This window comes from Hyla sarda, chromosome 8, assembly GCF_029499605.1.
Source record: "Hyla sarda isolate aHylSar1 chromosome 8, aHylSar1.hap1, whole genome shotgun sequence".
Taxonomy (NCBI): Eukaryota; Metazoa; Chordata; class Amphibia; order Anura; family Hylidae; genus Hyla; species Hyla sarda.
This window is the reverse complement of record NC_079196.1, coordinates 191,773,099-191,795,712: the sequence shown is the minus strand read 5'-3', so window position 1 is coordinate 191,795,712 and position 22,614 is coordinate 191,773,099. Positions and strand designations below refer to the sequence as shown.

General features: G+C 44.8%; 1 pseudogene; it reads right to left on the bottom strand.

Annotated features, from left to right (window-relative positions):
* The window catches only part of LOC130284533 (cytochrome P450 2W1-like), a 56,843-nt pseudogene extending 35,104 nt beyond the window's left edge, over positions 1-21,739 (bottom strand).
* Positions 21,740-22,614: the final 875 nt, after the last annotated feature.

Below are 22,614 nucleotides of genomic sequence, written 5' to 3'. Positions count from 1 at the left end.
GCGGGTGAGCTATACCACCAGCAGTACTATCTGTTTGAGCTCAACTAAGTAACATTATTAACCAGCTACAAGTTACAACAGTAATGATACATTATTTTCTACAATATCTTTTGCAAAGACTGTAACATCGCTCAGCAAAGGACTTATAATAATTTTCACAGACTTTCAATAATCTTTCAGACCAGAATTTTTTAATTAGACCTCACATACATAATAAGGTCACCAGAGTGCTGGAAATTATTTTACATTATTTTTTCACCATTTTGAGTTTTATATATAGGGGGTGTGTCACCACTAGGGCCCAGTGGTTTTCTTCATCCTTTAATACATGATATATTTTGTGCCAGAGGATATATAGTACAATATACTATTATATTTATACAATTTTATATATTGAATAAAAACTGTTAACTAAAGCATCCTATGATATTTTATTTAAACATCATTATGTACCTTTTGGGATAGAATCCTTGAGGATTGGTTATACACTTTGTATATTATTTTTCTTAATTCCGGCCGTTGGGTTTCGGCATATAACCAATTATATCCTCGAATTGTGGTTTGTGAGCTGCACACATTTCTGTATTTTTAGATTTGTAAATTACTTCTATAAAAAAATCTTAATCCTTTCAGTACTTATGAGCTTCTGAAGTTAAGGTTGTTCTTTTCTGTCTAAGTGCTTTCTGATGACACGTGTCTCGGGAACCGCCCAGTTTAGAAGCAAATCCCCATAGCAAACCTCTTCTAAACTGGGCGGTTCCCGAGACACGTGTCATCAGAGAGCACTTAGTCAGAAAAGAACAACCTTAACTTTAGAAGCTCATAAGTGCTGAAAGGATTAAGATTTTTTAATAGAAGTAGTTTACAAATCTGTTTAACTTTCTGGAGCCAGTTGATATATTAAAAAAAAAGTTTTTTCCTGGATAACCCCTTTAACGATGCAGGACGTATATTTACGTCCTGCGCCGGCTTCCGCGATATGAAGCGGGATCGCGCCGCGATCCCGCAACATATCGCGTGGGTCCCGGCGCTAATCAACGGCCGGGACCCGCGGCTAATACCACACATCGCCGATCGTGGCGATGTGCGGTATTAACCCTTTAGAAGCGGCGGTCAATGCTGACCGCCGCTTCTAAAGTGAAACTGAAAGTATCCCGGCTGCTCAGTCGGGCTGTTCGGGACCGCCGCGTTGAAATCGCGGCGTCCCGAACAGCTGATCGGACACCGGGAGGGCTCTTACCTGCCTCCTCGGTGTCCGATCGACGAATGACTGCTCCGTGCCTGAGATCCAGGCAGGAGCAGTCAAGCGTCGATAATGCTGATCACAGGCGTGTTAATACACGCCTGTGATCAGGATGAGAGATCAGTGTGTGCAGTGTTATAGGTCCCTATGGGACCTATAACACTGCAAAAAAAAAGTAAAAAAAAAGTGTTAATAAAGGTCATTTAACCCCTTCCCTAATAAAAGTTTGAATCACCCCCCTTTTCCCATAAGAAAAATAAAACAGTGTAAAAAAAAATAAAAATAAACATATGTGGTATCGCCGCGTGCGTAAATGTCCGAACTATAAAAATATATCATTAATTAAGCCGTAAGGTCAATGGCGTACGCGCAAAAAAATTCCAAAGTCCAAAAAAGAGTATTTTGGTAACTTTTTATAACATTAAAAAATGAATAAAAAGTGATCAAAATGTCAGATCAAAACAAAAATCATACCAATAAAAACTTCAGATCACGGCGCAAAAAATGAGTCCTAATACCGCCCCGTACGTGGAAAAATAAAAAAGTTATAGGGGTCAGAAGATGACATTTTTAAACGTATAAATTTTCCTGCATGCAGTTATGATTTTTTCCAGAAGTGCGACAAAATCAAACCTATATAAGTAGGGTATCATTTTAATCGTATGGACCTACAGAATAATGATAAGTTGTAATTGTTACCGAAATATGCACTGCGTAGAAACGGAAGCTCCCAAAAGTTACAAAATGGCGTTTTTTTTTCGATTTTGTCGCACAATGATTTTTTTTTCATCCATTTGTTGAGAGATCTTTTGTGGCAAGGAGATTGGTTAGTGAAAATAGATTTAAAAGACGCTTATCTCACGGTACCTATGCATTCCGATTCTCAACCTTCTCTCCAGTTTGTATGGGACAACAAAAAATGGCAATTCTCAAGCCTTCCCTTCGGTCTCTCTTCCGCTCCATGGTGTTTCACAAAATTGTTGAAACCGGTTGTTTCTCATCTTCGGAGGCGAGGTGTCCGTCTAGGTATTTATTTGAACGACATCCTCTTCATGGCAGATACTTGGTCCCTCATTCACCGCCACATGCAATTAACTCTTTCTCTTCTAATCAATTTAGGTTTTGTAATCAATTAAAAAAATTCCATCCTTACCCCATCTTGGGAAGTAGATTTTCTAGGTTTCATGGTCAACACTCAATCGGCCATTTTAAGTCTTCCTTGAAGGAAATTAAAAACCATCCGTACAGAGATTTGCTCTGTGTTGAACAAGTCCTTTATTTCTTTAAATGGGCACTGTCATGAATTTTTTTTTTGATATGTTGTAGTACTTACGTACTACAACATATCTCTTATATACTTTTATTTAAAAAAAATGCTTTTAAATCATTTTAAAAGCTAATTGAAATTCGGCCACTAGGGGTCGCCCTCCTAGTGGCCGAATGCAGTGTGGAGTGATGTCACTGCAAAATTCCGACTGATTCCGGCAGGGCATCAGTCGTAATTTTGCGCAGGTGCAGGAACATCCAGGGCTGCGCATCGGCTCCCCGCACTCGCTGACGGCCCTGCTGCAAGGTACGGGGGGGGGGTTGGGTGGTACTCACCGAGCGGCAGGAAGAGGCTCCCCTGCACCCGTCCCTCCCGCATTGGCTCCCGGCTCACTCCTTCCCCCATGAAGCTCCTGTCCTGGGTGCCTCCAGTTGTTTTACCACTACAACTCCCAGCATGCCCTGACAGCCAATAGATGTCAGGGCATGCTGGGAGTTGTAGTGGTGAAACAGCTGAAGGCACCCTGTTAGGAGAACTAAGGGCAGAAGTTGGCCCCCCCAGCAGGCATCAGTGACGTGGTGCCTGCTGGGGAAGTCTGCCTGGCAGTTAGCACACTACCAGGCAGACTAAATGCCATTTTTAAAATAGTAAAAAAATAAAAAATAAAGGCAGGGAGTGTGTTAGGGATAGAAGGGCAATAGGCAGGGACAGAAAAAAAACATGATGGTGGGAGCTACCCTTTAAAAACGATTGCAAGAATAGTCGATCTGTTGTCCGCTTTAATTCAAGCCATTTTCCCAGCCCAATTGAATTACAGAGCTCTTACATTTACGAAATGGGCTAGGTTACCCGGACGAAATTGCCTTAAAGGGGTACTCCGCCCCTAGACATCTTATCCCCTATCCAAAGGATAGGGGATAAGATGTCAGATCGCCACGGTCCCGCTGCTGGTGAGCCCCAGGGATCCCGGCTGCGGCACTGCACTATCATTACAGCACAGAGCAAGGTCGCTCTGCACGTAATGATGGGCAATACAGGGGCCGGAGCATCGTTACGTCACGGCTCCGCCCCTCGTGACTTCACGACCCGCCCCTTTCAAAACAAGTCTATGGGAGGGGGCGTGGCGGTCGCCACGCCCCCTGCCATAGACTTGCATTAAGGGGATGTGCCGTGATGTCACGAGGAGCGGAGCCATGATGTCACACTGCTCCGTTCCCTGTATCGCCCGTCATTACGTGCAGAGCGAACTCGCTCTGAGCTGTAATGATAATGTAGTGCCGCAGCCAGGATCCCTGGGGCTCCCCAGCAGCGGGACCGTGGCGATCTGACATCTTATCCCCTATCCTTTGGATAGGGGATAAGATGTCTAGGGCTGGAGTACCCCTTTAAACTTAGAGACCATACCAGAACTCTTTTGGTGGTTAGATCACATTCAGGCTTGGAATGGAAAAACAATCTTTAATTCCATGCCAGATCTCATCATAGAATCGGATGCGAACATTCTTGGATGGGTTGCCAGATGCGGCTCCTTTTCCACACAAAAAAGTTGCACATGTGACTTTTAGTGGCACGCCGAGCTACGCGATTTCTCACAATCCTGCTGTTTTACACGAGATCTGTTTTTTACTTAGCTGTAGGCAGGGATTTACTAACAGAGACTTTTGTTAAAAGACTCACAAAAAGTCGCAAATGGCCTAAAAAGTCGAAAATTTACACACAAAAAAAAAGTTGGCTTAGAAAAAGTCCCGTAAAGTCCCACCCGCATCTAACACCTACTGCCCGCTCGCATCTATCACCCGCCGCCCGCATATACCATTCGCCATTGTAAGACTACAACTCCCAGCATGAGGACATGCTGGGAGTTGTAGTCTTGCAGTAGCTAGCTGGCAGGTGTTAAATGCGGTCGGGCAGCAGGTGGTATATGCGGGCAGCGGGTGGTATATGGGGGGGTGCGTGGTGGTGGCATACTGCAGGCAGTGGGTGTATGTGGGGGGCAGTGCATGATAGACGCGGGCGGGCGGTGGGGAGCGGAGCATATATATATAATACTAAGGCATTGTAATTTCATATTCCCCGCCTGGAGCTGTGAGTAGCTGAGAGGTCTCGGCCAATCACAGCTTCAGGAGGGAAATATGAAACTACAATGCCATAATTTCATATTCATGGTAGCCAGCCGGGGAGCGGAGCGCTTGTCACCTGCGCCGCTTGACTACAACTCCCAGCATGCCCTTACAGTAAGAACATGCTGGGAGTTGTAGTTGTGTGGTGCGCGCAAGTGACAAGCGCTCCACTCCCCAGCCGACTCACAGAGAAATATATAACTACGACATTGTAGTTTCATATTTCCCTCCTGAAGCTGTGATTGGTCGAGACCCCTCGGCCAATCACAGCTCCGGGCAGGGAATAGGAAATTACAATGCAGCCCCCCATACACCACCCGCTGCCTGCATATACCACCTGCCGCCTATGCATCACACAATTACAACTCCCAGCATGTCCTTGCTGTAAGGATATGCTGGGAGTTGTAGTCATGCGGTGCAGGTGGGTGGGAAATAAGCGGGCTTCCCTGGCTGTTGCTAAACTACAATTCCCATGATGGGAGTTGTAGTTTAGGTACAGGGTGCCTCCAGCTGTTGCTAAACCCTGTCACCCACCCGCACATTTCCTACCAGCCTGTGCCTCACAGCTACAACTCCCAGCTTACCTTTACAGTGAGGACATGCTGGGAGCTGTAGTCATGCGGCACAGGCGGGTGGGAGGTAAGCCAGCTTCCCTGGCTATTGCTAAACTACAACTCCCATGATGGGAGTCGTAGTTTAGGAACAGGGTGCCTCCAGCTGTTGCTAAACTGGGGGCTTGCTGTTGCTAAATTACAACTTCCGTCTTGTTGTAGTTCAGCAACTGCTGGAGGCACCATAAATGTATTTACATATGTTTTGTGTTCTTTTCTTCTCATTTCAGATCTGTGCATGCAGAGACTTCTTCGGATTTGGTGGACTACGTCAATGACCAGCGTTTTTTTTTTTATTAATAAAATGGTTAACAAGGGCTTGTGGGGGAGTGTCTTTTGGAATAATTTTTTTTAAATGTGTTTTGTTTTTTTTTAAATTAGTTTTCTTAACAGGATTAGTAGTGGAAGCCGTTTAATAGACGGAAACTATTACTAAGCCGGGCTTAGCGTTAGCCTCAAAAACCGGTGGTGCTAATTCACAATAATTATCCCAATACCCACCACCGCAGGGGTGACGGGAAGAGCCGGTACCAACAGGGCCGGAGCGTCAAAAATGGCGCTCCTGGGCTTAGGTGGTAACAGGCTGGCGTTATTTAGGCTGTGGAGGGCCAATAACAATGATCCTAGCTCGCCCTGGTAACGTCAGGCTGTTGCTGCATTTTATTTAATTTTTTTTTTAATTATTCATGCCAAAAATGTGTGTGGTTCCCCATATTTTCATTATCAGCACTATACCAACCAAGCAGCAACAGCTTGACGTTACCAGGGTGGGCTAGGACCATTGTTACTGGCCCTCCCCAGCCTAAATAACGCCAGCCTGTTACCACCTAGGCCCAGGAGCATCATTTTTGATGCTCTGTGCCTGTTGGTACCGGCTCTTCGCGACACCCCTGTGGCTGTGGGTACCAGGTTAATAATTGGGGGTTAGCGCTAGCTGTTTTTGGGACTAACACTCCCAAAAACTTAGTAGTGGAGCTTAGTAATGGATTATGAGGCAAATGCGGCATTAGAGCAGAAAAGTCACAGAGGAGAAGAGGTGGTGTTACAAAGTGGTGTTCTGAAGTAATTTCTTGGTTTTTGTTTATGTATGCTAAAAATTTGTTTTTGCTTATGTGAGCCAAATTTATCAACACCCCTGTGATAGTATAATAAATGTGTCACACGTAAGCAACAGTTACACCATGGAAAACAGTGTACGTAAGTCATGTACATAAGCACAGCTTGATGAATTCCCCCCACTGAACGTTTGCAATTGCGCATCCATATCTCATGCTTGTTGTAATGATGCTAACACTGTGTCCTGCCCTTGGTCATGCCATTGCCTTTATCTAGTGTATAAAGGTTTTTACCAATCACTAATTTCATTCTTTACCTTAGCAGCCGGTGTACCAGTATAGACAATAACGTCATCCAATATGGTTATAATCTTCTGGAATGTTGGGTTATCATAGTCAAAACGTCTCCCAAATAACATCCCAAAAATAATATTTGGGGCAGCTAGATAGAGCACTTTTTTATCAAAAGGTTTACCTGGAGAGCACAATTATATGTAGTATTAGGCATTGTGTATGTATACACTACAAACAGATCAAATGGATCACAGCCCTACCTATAGACAGTACCTATCATCATGTATAGTCAGCATTTACTAACAAAACACTCTAGGATTGGTAATATTACTGATCACCAGTCTCACCATTGTAGGACTGAATTGCTGCATTTAGGAACTGTAGCTCCTCAATAATTTTTCCTTCAATTGGATTCTTCCCCATCCCAAGATCTCTTAATATAGAAAGCATAAATCTTCGGAGTACCTTCCATGACTCTCCATTGGCGAGGAAAACTCCTAGAAGAGAAGAACAAAGCTTCTCCCAAGTTAACATAACCCAGCACAGTCCCGACTTCGTACGCCACTAAAGATACTACTGTTGCATGCAGGATCAGCACATCCAGTGTATGCGGTTTATTTCCTCCAAGTGTCTGGCATATGGTGCTCACAAATAGATCACAGTGTGAAAATAAACTTGCATTAGGAAGAAGCATTGGTGCACTCTCCTCGGACACAATTCTTTAACCCTTTAAGGACTCAGCCCATTTTCACCTTAAAGGGGTACTCCGGTACCTCAATTTTGTGGTTATCTAGCATGCTTGTAGTGAGATTAGCACTTTTGTAAATCACATGTTATACATCTGTCCACAGCATAAATGTTTTTACTGACCTCTTTTCTGTGAAGGAAGTTCAGTAGTTTTTCTGGTTGCTTTTGACTGTTGTCCACACCTGCGGCCATGTGTTCACTGTTGTGGACATGACGACAGAGCTGCAAGCGTTGCTGTTTTTTTTTCTTCACCCCTCAATTCACTTCACCCCTTCACCCCTCAATTCACTTCACCCCTTTTCCACACCCCTGTAATGAATATTCATTGAATTGTTGAGGGAGGATAGATGTCTCCTCCCGCTGTCAGCCTGACCTGCACCCAGCTCGAATACCCTGTATCAGCTCCGCTGCTGACATGTAACCCCTTCCCCGCCATGGGGACCATGTGCCCACGGGGGGAATCAGCTATCATGATTCTCACAGGTGCATGATCCCCATGGTGGGGAGATTAGTAACATGTCAGCCGCATCGCTATTATGATTCCCCCCACGGCAATCCCCACATCAGGGAATGAATTGCCAGCCGCAGCGCTGTGCCCACATCAAGGAACTAGTCATATGTGACCCGCGGGCGCTCCTCTGCTTCCTGATAACCCCCCCAAGCAAAGTCCCTGCAAGGGTTAACTGGGAATGAATGAATTGCCAGCCGCAGCGCTGTCCCCACGTCAGGGAACTAGTCATATGTGACCGGCCGGCTCTTTACATGACAGTGCGCTCAGCCTATCCCCGGCAGAGGCAGGACATCGCTGCGGCCAGTGATTCACTGACAGCTCTCAGCTGATGGCTCTTACCTGTAGCTGACGGCTCTTACCTGGGAACGTAGGAAGGTAAGTCAAAGTTTATTTTGTTTATTTTTGCAGCCCCGGGCACAGGAATATGTCAAAATCATTATTACAGATGTCCCTTAACTGTGACACTGATCAGAAGCCCTGCGCTCGCGCTCACAATTCATTCATTCCTCGACGTGGGAAGAATGTACAGGGCTGCTGCGGCTCCCAGTTAACCCTTGCAGGGACATTGTTTGGGGGGGGGGGTATCAGGAAGCAGAAAAGCACCCTTCGGTCACATATGACTAGTCCTCTGATGTGGGGACAGCACTGCAGTTGGCAATTCATTCATTCCCAGTTAACCCTTGCAGGGACCTCACTTTGGGGGTGGGGTACGGGGGGTTATCAGGAAGCAGAGCAGTGCCCGCGGGTCACATATGACTGGTTCCCTGATGGTGGGACAGTGCTGTGGCTGGCAATTCATTCACAGTTAACCCTTGCGGGGACTTCGATTGGGGTGGTGGGGGTCAGGAAGCAGAGCAGCGCCTGTGTGTCACATTGTGGGGACAGCATGCTGTGGCAGGAAATTCATCCATTCCCTGATGTGGGGATTGTGGGGTGAGAAGCTGACAGTGAGGGTGGGAGGACTATACTAATGAGCAGGATGGGGAAAGGGAGTGCTAAAGAGGAAAGAAAAAAAAACACCCAAAAGAGGGCTGAGCGTCAACGCAAAACAAGTTAGGCAGGCAGGGCACTGAAAGAGGAGACAGGCTACAAGGCATGTTGGGAGCTATAGTTTTCCGAAGCAAAGGCAAAACGTAAATAGATGCTACACTACATGGACACTCTTGTGCAAAGAAAGGAAAAGAAAGACAAACAAAGAGCAAGCACGAGAACGGAGATAAGAAGAAAACTCCACTGCAAGGGTAAGTAGAAACTGAAAAAAAAATTGGCCACCGGAGTACCCTTTAAGAACCCGAGCATTTTTTGCACATCTGACCACTGTCACTTTAAGCATTAATAACTCTGGGATGCTTTTACTTTTCATTCTGATTCCAAGTATGTTTTTTGTGACATATTCTACTTTATGTTAGTGGTAAATTTTCATCGATAATTGCATCATTTCTTGGTAAAAAATTCCAAAATTTGATGAAAACTTTGAAAATTTAGCATTTTTTTTTTTACTTTGAAACTCTCTGCTTATAAGGACATACCAAAAAAATTATGTATTGATTCAAATATACAATATATCTACCTTATGTTTGCATCATAAAGTTGACCTGTTTCTACTTTTGGAAGACATCAGAGGGCTTCAAATTTCAGCAGCAATTTTCAAATTTTTCCCAAAAATTTCAAAATCTGAATTTTTCAGATCCAGTTCAGTTTTGAAGTGGATTTGGGCCTTCATATTTGAAATATCCCATAAATGACCCCATTATAAAAACTGCACCCCTCAAAGCATTCAAAATGACATTCAGAAAGTGTGTTAACCCTTTAGGTGTTTCACAGGAAGAGCAGCAAAGTGAAGGAGAAAATTAAAAATCCTAATTTTTTTACACTGGCATGTTCTTGTAGGCTTGAATTTTTACAAGGGGTAAAAGGAGAGAAATTACCCTAAAATTTGGAGCCCAATTTCTCTCGAGTAAGGAAATACCTCATATGTGTATGTCAAGTGCTCTGTGGGTACACTAGAGGGCTCAGAAGGGAAGAAGCGACAATGGGATTTTGAAGAGTTTTTCAGAAAAATTATTTTTCACTAAAATGGTGGATTTTCCCCAAATTTTACATTTTTTACAAGGGGTAATTGGAGAAAATGCCCCCCAAAATTTGCAACCCCATCTCTTCTTGGTATGGAAATACCCCATGTGTGGACGTCAAGTGCACTGCGGGTGCACTACAATGCTCAGAAGAGAAGGAGTCACATTTGGATTTTGGAAAGCAAGTTTTGCTGAAATGTTTTTTTGGGGGGCATGTCTCATTTGAGAAGCCCCTATGGTGCCAGAACTGCAAAAAAATTTAAAATACTATTTTAGAAACTATACCCATCAAGGAACGTAACAAGGGGTACAGTGAGCCTTAACACCCCCACAGGTGTTTGATGAATTTTCGTTAAAATCGGATGTGTAAATGGAAAAATAGTAATAGGAGAAAATGCTTTCCAAAATTTGTAACCCCATTTCTTCTAAGTATGGAAATACCCCATGTGTGGACGTCAAGTGCTCTGCTGGCTCACTACAATGCTTAGATGAGAAGGAGCGCATTGAGCTTTTGGAGAGAGAATTTGTTTGGAATGGTTGGAATAGAAGTTGGGGGCCATGTGCATTTACACAGCCCCCCATGGTTCCAGAACAGTGGACCCCCCCCCCAAACATGTGACCCCATTTTGGAAACTACACCCCTCACAGAATTGAATAAGGGGAGTAGTGAGCATTTACACCCCACTGGCATTTCACAGATCTTTGGAACAGTGGGCTGTGCAAATGAAAAATTACATTATTCATTTTCACCCCTTATTACATTACGTGAGGGAAGTAATTTCCAAAATAGGGTCACATTTGGGAAGGGGGGTGGCGGTACATTGTTCTGGCACTATGGGGGCTTTGTAAACACACATGGCCTTCCATTCCGGACAAATTTTCTCTCCAAAAGCTCAATGGCGCTCCTTCTCTTCTGAGCATTGTAGTTTGCCCGCAGAGTACTTTACATCCACATATGGGGTATGTTCTTACTCAGAAGAAATGGGGTTACAAAGTTTAGGGGGCTTTTTTTCCCCCATTTTCCCTTGTGAAATAGAAGAATTTTGGGTAACACCAGAATTTTAGTTACAATAGTTTTTTTTTATTTTCCCATCCAATTTTAACGTAAATTTGTCAAACACCTGTGGGGTGTTAAGGCTCACTATACCCCTTGTTACGTTCCATGAGGGGTGTAGTTTCCAAAATGGTGTCACATGTGGGTATTTATTTTTTTGCGTTTATGTCAGAACCACTGTAAAATCAGCCATCTCTGTTCAAATCCCCAATTTAGGCCTCAAATGTACATAGTGCACTCTCACTCCTGAGTCTTGTTGTGCGTCCGCAGAGCATTTTACACCCACATATGGGGTATTTCCGTACTTGGGTTACAAATTTTGGGGGTCTTTTTACCCTTTTAGGGGGTGCAAACCTCCAGCTGTTGCAAAACTACAACTGCCAGCATGCACTGACAGACCGTGCATGCTGGGAGTTGCACTTTTGCAACAGCTGGAGGCACATTGGTTGGAAAACCTTCAGTGAGGTTCTGTTACCTAACTCAGTATTTTCCAACCAGTGTGCCTCCAGCTGTTGCAAAACTACAACTCCCAGCATGTACTGATTGCCGAAGGGCATGCTGGGAGATGTAGTTATACAACAGCTGGAGGTACGCAACTACAACTCCCAGCATGCCGAGACAGCCGTTTGCTGTTCGTGCATGCTGGGAGTTGTAGTTTTGCAAGATATAGAGGGCCACGGTTTAGAAACCACCGCACAGTGATCTCCAAACTGTGGCTCTCCAAATATTGCAAAACTACAAATCCCAGCATGCCCTGACAGCAAACTGCTGTGTGGGCATGCTGGGAGTTGTAGTTTTGCAACATCCGGAGTACTACAGTTTAGAGACCATTGTGTAGTGGTCTCCAAACTGTAGCCCTCCAGATGCGGCTAGGCAACAACTCACTGGCTTCCGTACTCTGCACTAGCGAGTCGCACCTCATCGCCGCCTGCTGCGGTCCCTTCTGACCGACTAATAGCAGGGATAGGACCTGTTCGCCTTGAGTCCTTAAGTGGTTAAGCAGTATAACGTCTTTATTGAGGTTGCAGGTAAACATACAGCAGGGAGGTGGAAAGGTGGAACAAGGACGGGTGGGTTTAGCCGGTGGGTGACGATCCGTATCGCACTCCTTGCACTTCGTCAGGCCCCTTCCGACAGGTGTACATCAGAAAGGTATATACAAAAGACAGTGGGAGGGGTCACAGAAACACACCGGACCTAGTGCACAAATTAACTCTGAATACCAAAACCAATAAATGTCTTTAAAACCAAATCTGATAGGGTGTCAGCAACATAATTACAAAGGGAGTCTAATGCAGGGGATCAAAATTATAACAATGCATTAATTGCGTTATAAACATTTAGACCCAGAGGTCCTGTCGCATCCAAGCAAAGGATCCATCTGGCTTCTTTTGTAAGTAGGGTTTGATGTCTAATTTTTTCCCCACTCATTCCAATGCGGCAAATTTCACTGCTTGAGGGTTTCCAGCATGCTTTGCTATCATGTGCTCTATAAAGTGAGTGGTCCCTCTACCTGTCTTCAACAAGTGGAGGTGCTCTCTGACTCTATGGAATAAAGGGTGAATCATTTTGCCAACATAATAAAAACTGCACTCACATATTAACGCATAGACTATGTGATCTGTTCTACATGTGATTGTGGTATCCCGGTACCGGATTGCATCCGTTACCTTGTGGTGAGGTCCCCAAAGTCAGAGTCCCTAGTTCCAGTGGGGTCCTCATCTATAGTTAGCCCCTTGTCACCCCTTTAATGGTTAAAATTATTAAGATTCTAAGAGTATATATGTATATAATGTATACTTACCTTGTTGTAGTGTCACAGGACCTGCGGGTCACGTGATGCGTTCCAAAACTCTATGGTTTTATGGTTCAAGGACCTTTGGAGGAAGTCAGGAGATCGCCCACCATGCATTGTAACGGTGAGTGACAGCTGACATGGACCAATCCAAAACGGCCCTGCCCAAAAGGGAGCGGCGGCCATTAATCCCCCTCTTGTTCCTGCGCTGCTGATGAGGACGGATCTGCGCAGCTGTCGTCAGCAGTGACTAGGCCCAAGCCTTGCGGCAACAGCCATCTTTACACAACTGTGAGTTACCTCAGTCCCTCTTAAGTCTGCAAGATCACCAGACCTAAACAGACCCCTAAATCCGGATGGATCTCTGCATCACTCCTAATTCTAATAATCCTTTGGATAAGCTAATGGTCCGCGGCATCTGCCAATCACTGCCGTGCTACATAGAGACTGTATTGATAAGACTGTTGCTGTTAATTGGATGTACCGCAAGTACCTCAGTAAAGTTTATACAAGTTCAAGTTCATCCCTATTGTGGACCTTCATTCATTTAAGCACGCACCTATCATTTCTGGGAAGGGTGGCGATAGGCCGAAGATTTACCTCAGCGTATTAACCCCCACCCTGGCGTCACGAGTGACAGGGGTTAAATTAGCCAGTCATATACTGAAATAACACCCCAACTACACTACACCCCCAAGGCCCTACCACATGATAAACTGGCGGACCTGGATAGTATAGCTCCCTAGTTTAACTGACTTATCTTTCAGGTTGTGTTTACAAAATGAACATGATGCACAACTAAAATTTCCCACAGGTCTGTTATCTGACAGCTACTCTTTCATTACATAAATCTTTCTTTGATGTCGCTTTATGAAATCGTGGATGGTACTATTTTTTCTGTATGTCACAATGGGAGGTTCTTTAGTGATAGGAACTAAATCTGTATCGGTTTGAAGAATGTTGATTGTTAATTGTTCTGTTCATATTGGTGTTTTTAAATGAGAATATCGCACATTCATGGCTCTCTCTTTTTTTTTTAGAATTTCTTAACAGGTCCTCTCTGGAGATATTATTGGGGGAGATTTATCAAGGGATTTAGAGCTCTTTTTTTGCTTACAAAAATCACACAAAAAGTCGCATGTGCGCCTAAGCAATTTTTTGTGCGACATTTGGCTGTAAGCAAAAATCTACAGAAGAGCTTACCAAAGCAAGTTTCAGTTTTCAGGTCAGGGATTTATCAAGTGCGAAAGTCGCACAAAAAGTCGCAACCGCGTAAATGTAAGCAAGTCTGGAGCTGGCTTACAAAACTTGCTTTGGAGAGCGGAACTTCATATTTCCCGCTGGCAGCTGGCAGCAGGCAGGAAATATGAAATCATATCTGTACAAAGGAACCCGGGCACCTGATCATCTCATATCTCCCTTCCCACTGCCCCCTATAAATCACATATCTCCCCCGTAATCTTAACAGGCCGCTCATCTCTCCCCCCCCCCTCCGCCGCTCATCTCCTCTCTGCTGCTCATCCCTCCCCCCCCCCCCGCCGCTCATCTCCCCCCCTCTGCAGCTCATCTCTCCCCCCGCCACTCAGGAGGAAAGGAGATGAGCGGCGGCTAGGGGGGAGATGAGTGGCGGCTGGGGGGAGATGAGCGGCGGCTGGGGGGAGATGAGTGGCGGCTGGGGGGAGATGAGCGGCGGCTGGGAGGAGATGAGTGCCGGCTAGGGGGAGATGAGCGGAGGCTGGGGAGAGATGAACGGCGGCTGGGGGGAGATGAGCGGTGGCTGGGGGGAGATGAGCAGCGGCTGGGGGGAGATCAGTGCCGGCTGGGGGGAGATGAGTGCGGGCTGGAAGAAGATGTGGGGCCGGGGCAGTGGAGCCGGTGCATTGCCGTGGAATGAGATTTGCCATAGAATGAGATGGTCCGCCTCCATCACATCCTATTGGCTCTCTCTTGTCACGTGACATATTTAAACGTCACGCATCGAAGCGCACAGCAGTGTCAGTTTGGCTATCACAGGGAGAGGATCTACTCTCCCTGTGATAGCTGAAGCTGTACGGAGCTCTCATGGCCTCTGTGGCCCGACAGAAGTTCACACATGTACGCAGCTCATACGGCTGCCTCATATACATTTACTGTTGATGCACAGCGCTATCGGGATCCCGATGCCCGATGGCGCTGTCATCAGGATCCCCACGCCCGCAGCTCTACTCCCCGTCCCCCGCATCTCTACTCCCCGTCCCCGCATCTCTACTCCCCGTCCCCGCATCTCTACTCCCCGTCCCCGCATCTCTACTCCCCGTCCCCGCATCTCTACTCCCCGTCCCCGCATCTCTACTCCCCGTCCCCCGCATCTCTACTCCCCGTCCCCCGCATCTCTACTCCCCGTCCCCCGCATCTCTACTCCCCGTCCCCCGCATCTCTACTCCCCGTCCCCCGCATCTCTACTCCCCGTCCCCCGCATCTCTACTCCCCGTCCCCCGCAGCTCTACTCCCCGTCCCCCACAGCTCTACTCCCCGTCCCTCCGTAGCTGTACTCCCCGTCCCGTTAACGCTCAGGGAGCGGGGAACAGAAAGTAGAGCATCGGGCGCAGGTTAAGTTATTCGCGTAGTGCTGCGCATGCGCAGTACTACTTTACCTGCGCCCGATGCTCTACTTTCTGTTCCCCGCTCCCTGAGCGTTAACGGGACGGGGAGTACAGCTGCGGGGGGCGGAGGACGGGGAGTAGAGCTGCGGGCGTGGGGATCCTGATGACAGCACCATCGGGCATAGGGATCCCGATAGCGCTGTGCATCAACAGTAAATGTATATGAGGCAGCCGTATGAGCTGCGTACATGTGTGAACTTCTGTCGGGCCACAGAGGCCATGAGAGCTCCGTACAGCTTCAGCTATCACAGGGTGAGGAGATCCTCTCCCTGTGATAGCCAAACTGACACTGCTGTGCGCATCGATGCGTGACGTTTAAATATGTCACGTGACAAGAGAGAGCCAATAGGATGTGATGGAGGCGGACCATCTCATTCTATGGCAAATCTCATTCCACGGCAATGCACCGGCTCCCAGAAATATGAAACTACACTGTTATTTCATATTTTCCAGGTGGTGCTGTGATTGGCCGAGACCAACCAGCCAATCACAGAACCGCCCGGGAAATATGAAATTACAGCGTAGTTTCATATTTGTGGGAGCTGGCCTGTATCAATCACCCGCCCAGGAGTTGCAACTACAACTCCTAGCATGTCCTCACTGTAATGCCTGGAGTTGTAGTCTTGCAACAGCTAGTAGGCCAGTGGTAGATGCGGCTGGCATTTTAGCACCAGGGTGCCTCCAGCTGTTTCTAAACTACAACTTCCATCATGGAAGTTGTATTTTAGAAATGGGGTGCCTCCCGCTGCTTCTAAACTAAAACTCCTGTCATGGAAGTTGTAGTTTGGAAACAGGGTGCCTCCAGCTGTTGCTAAACTACAACTTCCATCTTAGAAGTTGTAGTTTAGAAACAGGGTGCCTCCAGCTGTTTCTACACTACAACTCCCATCATGGGAGTTGTAGTTTAGCAACAACTGAAGTCTCGCTGTTCCTAAACTACAATTCCTATCATGGGAGTTGTAGTTTAGGAACAACAAGACTTCAGATGTTGCTAAACTGGAGGCTCACTGTTGCTAAATTAAACCACCCATCATTCTCAGACAGCCAAAGGCTGTCTGGAAATGATGGGGGTTGTAGTTTGGCAACAGCTGGAGGCTCCCTGTTTGGAAATTCTGCTTTATGGGTGTTCTCCCCAGGGGAGAGCCCTATAAATGTACTGACATACTTTTGTGTTTTCTTTTCTTCTCATTTCAGATCCGTTCATGCAGAGGACTACTTTGGATTCGGAGGACTACAACGATGACCCATGTGTTTTTTTTTAAATACTAATAAAAGGGTTAACAAGGGCTTGAGGGGGACTGTTTTTTGGAAAAAAAAATTCTAAACGTGTTTTTTTTTAATTTATTTATTTATTTACTCTACAGGCTTAGTAGTGGAAGCTGTCTTATAGACGGAATCCATTACTAAGCCGGGGCTTAGAGTTAGCCTCAATTATTAACCCGGTACCCACCGCCACAGGTGTTCCGGGAAGAGCCAGTACCAACAGGCCTGGAGCATCAAATATGGCGCTTCTGGACCTAGGCGGTAACAGGCTGGCATTATTTAGACTGGGGAGGGCCAGTAACAATGGTCCTTGCCCACCCTGGTAATGTCAGGCTGTTGCTGCTTGGTTGGTATCTGGCTGAGAATAAAAATACAGGGAAACCTATGCATTTTTTTTTAATTTTATTTATTTAATTATTCAGGAAAAAAATGTGTGTTGTTCCCCGTATTTTTATTCTCAGCCAGATACCAACCAAGCAACAACAGCCTGACATTACCAGGGTGGGTAAGGATCATTGTTACTGGCTCTTCCCCGCCTAAATAATGCCAGCCTGTTACCGCCTAGGCCCAGGAGCGCCATATTTGACGCCCAAGGCCTGTTGATACCGGCTCTTCCCAGCACCCCTGTGGCGGTGGGTACCGGGGTAATAATTGGGGGTTAGCGTTAGCTGGTTTTGGGGCTAACGATAAGCCCTGGCTTAGTAACGGATTCCGTATATAAGACAGCTTCCACTACTAAGCCTGAAAAGTAAAAAAAACAAAAAAACACAACACGTTTAAAAAACTTTTATTTAAAAAATCACTACCCCCCCACAAGCCCGCGTTAACCATTTTATTAATATTAAACAAAAAAAAAAAGCTGGACACTGTACTCCCCCAAATCTAAAGTAGTCCATAGTATATACAGATCTAAAAGAAGAAGAAAAGAACAAACAAAAAATGTGTTAGTACATTTAGGGGGGGGCGGAGGGGAGTGGTAAATTAAATGTATTAAACATATGTATATATATATATATATATATATATATATATACATATATATATATATTAGACTTTTTTCACAGCTGTGACTAGAGGTGGGGTTACAAATTGGTGTTCTGAAGTCATTTATTGGTTTTTGCTTATGTAAGCCAAATTTATCAACCCCCTATGATAGTATAATAAATGTGTCAAAACATAAGCAAAACCAAAAGCAAGAAAAAAATGCCTACACAGCTCGTTTACCAAAGCAACGATGGTAAATCTCCCCGATTGATTTTGTGTTTAACTTGCTTACACACAGATTTAGGGTACCCGTGTCTCACTAGTCTGGATTCTAGCTTCTCAGCCTGTCTATCAAATCCCTCCTGTGCATTGTTGATCCTTTTCAGTCAGACAAGTTGGCGGTAAGGGATACTGGGGGGTATGTATGAAGGATTTTACCCTGTTTTTTTGACTGTCATTTGTCTCAAATTTCCTTTTATGTCACTTTTTACGACAAACAATTGCGCCAAATGGTTTAGAACAAAATAACTGATTTCACTTTGTTGGTCGTGATTACAGTTACAATCATTCTTTGGTCTGGAATTCATTAATTGCGACTTTTCGATTTGGCGCAAGTTAAGCCGCAAATACCTTCATTTAGGCGCAAATCTACACCATGAATAAAGTGACAGAGAAAATAGCTACAACAATAGAATGTCCCAAAGTCAGATTTACTGTCTGGAATTCTGGGGTCTGCACCTTTTGTAGGGCTACATTTGTGCCAAAATTCCAAACTTGCGTACGACAATTGATAATTTTGGCGCAAATATGCTCCATTTGACGCAAAAAACATACATAAAATCACACATTGCTGCACCATTATTGATACATGTCCTCCACTGTCCCTAACTTGGGGAGGATGAGAGGATTTGTAATGGAGCAGAGCATTCTTTGAGATTTCCTTACAGAAACCGGATGTTATTATGCGTTCTTCCACTATGTCTACTTTAATATCCAGGAATTTCAAGGAATTTCCTCCGAACACTGAGGTAAACCTCATATTTACATCATTTATGTAATTGAATAGTCAATGTCAAGAGTTTGTCACCTACCTCAATGACAGTGTTGGGGGGAAAGTCCTTGGAATTCCTCGATATTAAAGTAGACATAGTGGAAGAACACATAATAACATCCAGTTTCCGGAAGGAAATCTCAAAGAATGCTCTCTTCCATTACAAATCCTCTCATCCTCCCCAAGTTAGGGACAGTACCCCTTATGGCCAACTTGTCCGACTGAAAAGGATCAACAATACACAGGAGGGATTTGATAGACAGGCTGAGGAGCTAGAATCCAGACTAGTGAGACGCGGGTATCCTAAATCTGTGTATAAGCAAGCTAAACACAAAATCAATAGTGTCTCCAGAGAGGACCTGTTAAGAAGTTCTTAAAAAAAAAAAAAAAGAGAGAGCCATGATATTCTCGTTTAAAAACACCAATATGAACAGAACAATTAAAAAAGCCATATTGAAACATTGTTACATTCTTCAAACCGATACAGATTTAGTTCCTATCAGTAAAGAACCTCCCATTGTGACATACAGAAAAAATAGTACCATCCACGATTTCATAAAGCGACATCAAAGATGTCTGGGCTGGTGCAGTTTTAGAGACTTTTCAGTGACTTTGCGCCTTTTTTGCTCCTTTTCACAAAAAGGCGCAGTTGATAAAACCCTTCCATATCATGTGTATTGCCAAAATCAGTGGATTGCAACTCAAAATCAGCAGAAATGTGTAAACAAAAAGGCGCACAAAAGGCGCAAAAAAACCCTGCTTGCTCCTTTTTTGCCCCTTTTTAGACACAAAAAACTGTCTAAAGACAATGATAAATGTGGGCCCCAGAATTTGAAAAAGCACCTAAAGGACAATCAGACTGTGAGAAACAAGATTCCCTGGTCTTATAAAACAAGATTGAAGTTTTTGGCCTCTTCCTCAATGGTATGTGCGCCGTGATTCTAGTTGATAGACACAGCTTAGAATCATTTAAGGGGTTAATTACCATGATTCTGTTGATAGTTATCAGAAATACGGTATGCACCCCGTTCTCCAAAACTATATTTTGCTGTGGTTAGAGCTTCTTTATTGGCTTCATACCCAACCAGAACCACTGCTTTTATAGCACCAAAATGGAAGGTGAACACCGGACCATATTTCTTTGCAAGCTGAAAAACAGTAAGTAACAGAAAGTTCTAATAACATTTCAGCTATTCTGTTGTTCACTTAAATGTACTTAAATGTATTTTCTTCTACTTATGAAGATGCAAGCATGCACATTTTTGTAATAGTCTGTGATTCCTCCAATCTCCACAGTTTAACAGTGATATGACTTTGAGAAAATCACCCAAATTGTAATAAACAATGAGGGATGGTTCTGTCAGAGAGAACGGATATGCTGCACATACAACAGGGGCAGACTGACCGGCCGGTCCATTCTGACGTGGTCCGAGGGCCAGGCCAGGTAAAGGCTGGGCCTCCACACACCTGGCTGCCTAACCTGGTCCCCCACAAACCTGACCGCCTAACATAGCCCCCACATATACTTGGCTGCCTAAACTGGCCCCCACATACCTTGCTGCCTAATCTGGCCCCCCACATACCATGCTGTTTAACCTTTCCACGCACATACCTGGCTTCCTAACCTGGCCCCCCCACATACCTTGCTGCCTAACCTGGCCCAAACATACCTTGCTGTTTAACCTTTCCACACACACATATTTGGCTTCCTAACCTGGCCCCCCCACATACCTTGCTGCCTAACATGGCCCCCCACATACCTTGCTGTTTAACCTTTCCACCCACATACCTGGCTTCCTAACTTGGCGCCCCCACATACCTTGCTGCCTAACCTGGCCCGCTCACACATACCTTGCTGCCTAACCTGGCCTCCCCCCCAACCTGGTTGCCTAAGATTGCCCCCCCCCCCTCACGGCTGCCTAACCTTGCCCCCTACATATCTGGCTGTCTAACCTTGCCCGTCCACATACCTGGCTGCCTAACCTAGATCCACGCTATGGTATTGCCCCGTCTGAATCAGTCAGCACTAGCACCATAGATACATTGCCATTCTCTTACATAGCAGTGTTTTTCAGGTAGATTCTGCCGAAAGAATCAACATGATCATTCTTCTGGCGGACGAACTTCAGTGGTGGGAGCGTCTGCAGCTCAAAAAACTTCCGTAGTGTGCACTGTGCAGTGGAATCCTATTCTGCTACATAAGAAGTGGACTTTCAAAGTGAAATTCCACAAGGAAATGTCATACTGTGTATTTAGCCTTAATATTATTGGCAATTTTAGCTTTTCATGCTTCTAAAAGCCATTACTCTTTTATTTTTCTGTCTTGAAAGCCATATGGGGGAGGGGCTTACTTTTTGCAGGACCTGTTGAAACTTTAAATCTCAAGGACCACAAAATAATAAATATTAAAACTCTTTAAATGCACACCCAAAATGGACAATGGACAAATCATTTCAAGGGGATAAACCCCTTTTGGTCACCCTGATTGGGGTCTTCTTCTGCAGGACCACATGGCTGAAGGGCCCTCTGTTACTCTGTCCAAAAACTAGAACAATAACAATGCTGCTAAATTTAAATATACCTGCATTTGTATGTTAACAATTAATTTTGAATCTAGAAGGGGACATTTGAATTTATTCTATTAATGTGGTTCTATTTTTTTCCCTTGCAATAAAGTTTTTCTCCTAAATATTGTACATCCCTAAGAATATTACAGTATGTCATATCCATAGACAAGAAGACTGTAATTAATATTTCCAGGATCAGTGACTGAGAACAAATTGTGACATCAAAACTAAAATGATTATTTTACCTCCATGAAAGTGAAGTCTTGTCTGTTTATATCCAGTATATGCAGGTTACCGATAATGGGTAGTGGGGTCGGGCCCGGTGGCATATTATAAATCTTTCTTTTTGAAATGTTCATCAGGATCTTCACGATCATCATGATTAGGGTGCATAGAAGGAAGAGGGTCACGGGTTCTGCAGCCATGATGGGGTCCCTGGTGTAGCAGTCACCATTAGGTCCTTAGCAGAGGTTTCCTCTATATATACTGTCCTCCCACAGCTGAACTTCACCCAGTCATATGATCATATCTTCACTTGTTTTCTTTTATTTATTTATACTTTGACTATGCAGAGTTAAAAACAAGGCCACCCAATTGGATGGATAACATTTGCATATGATAAAACTACGGTATTTCTCAACCTGAATATTTACCCTTGATCTGTCAGTGTTAGGGATTTAGAGATACAGAATTTTTTTTCTTAACCAAGTATACAGTTATCAGGACCAACATTTTCATACATTACTCCATCTACTTTTCTTCCTGCAAAACATAAAGTTCTACATAAGAATTCCTTAGCCATCCCCATGTTCTCCATGTCTCCTAGAATAACAAAAACAATAGAACGAGGGATCTTTTTCCCAATATTACCTTCAAAAATGCTCAGTACCTGCTTCCAATAATTAGATATTACTTGACAGTCTAAATCTGCATCTTCACTTCCACACTTCAAACATTTTGACGAGTCACATACCGTATATACTCGAGTATAAGACGAGTTTTTCAGCATGATTTTTCGTGCTGAAAACACCCCCCTCGGCTCATACTCGAGTGAACTCTCCGCCCTCAGTGGTCTTCAACCTGCGGACCTCCAGATGTTTCAAAACTACAACTCCCAGCAAACCCGGGCAGCCTTCGTCATCATCCAGCCCCCCCCACCCTCTCACCCCCTTTAGTTTTGTACTCACCTCCGCTCGGCGGGACGTTATGGTGCGCTGCTCCGGGTCATCTGTGCTGCAGAGACCGTCCGGTGGGGAGGGATAGTTGTTCCGGGCTGTCCATCTTCACCGGGAGGGCCTCTGCCCGAGCTTGCTGGGATTGCTGGGAGTTGTAGTTTGC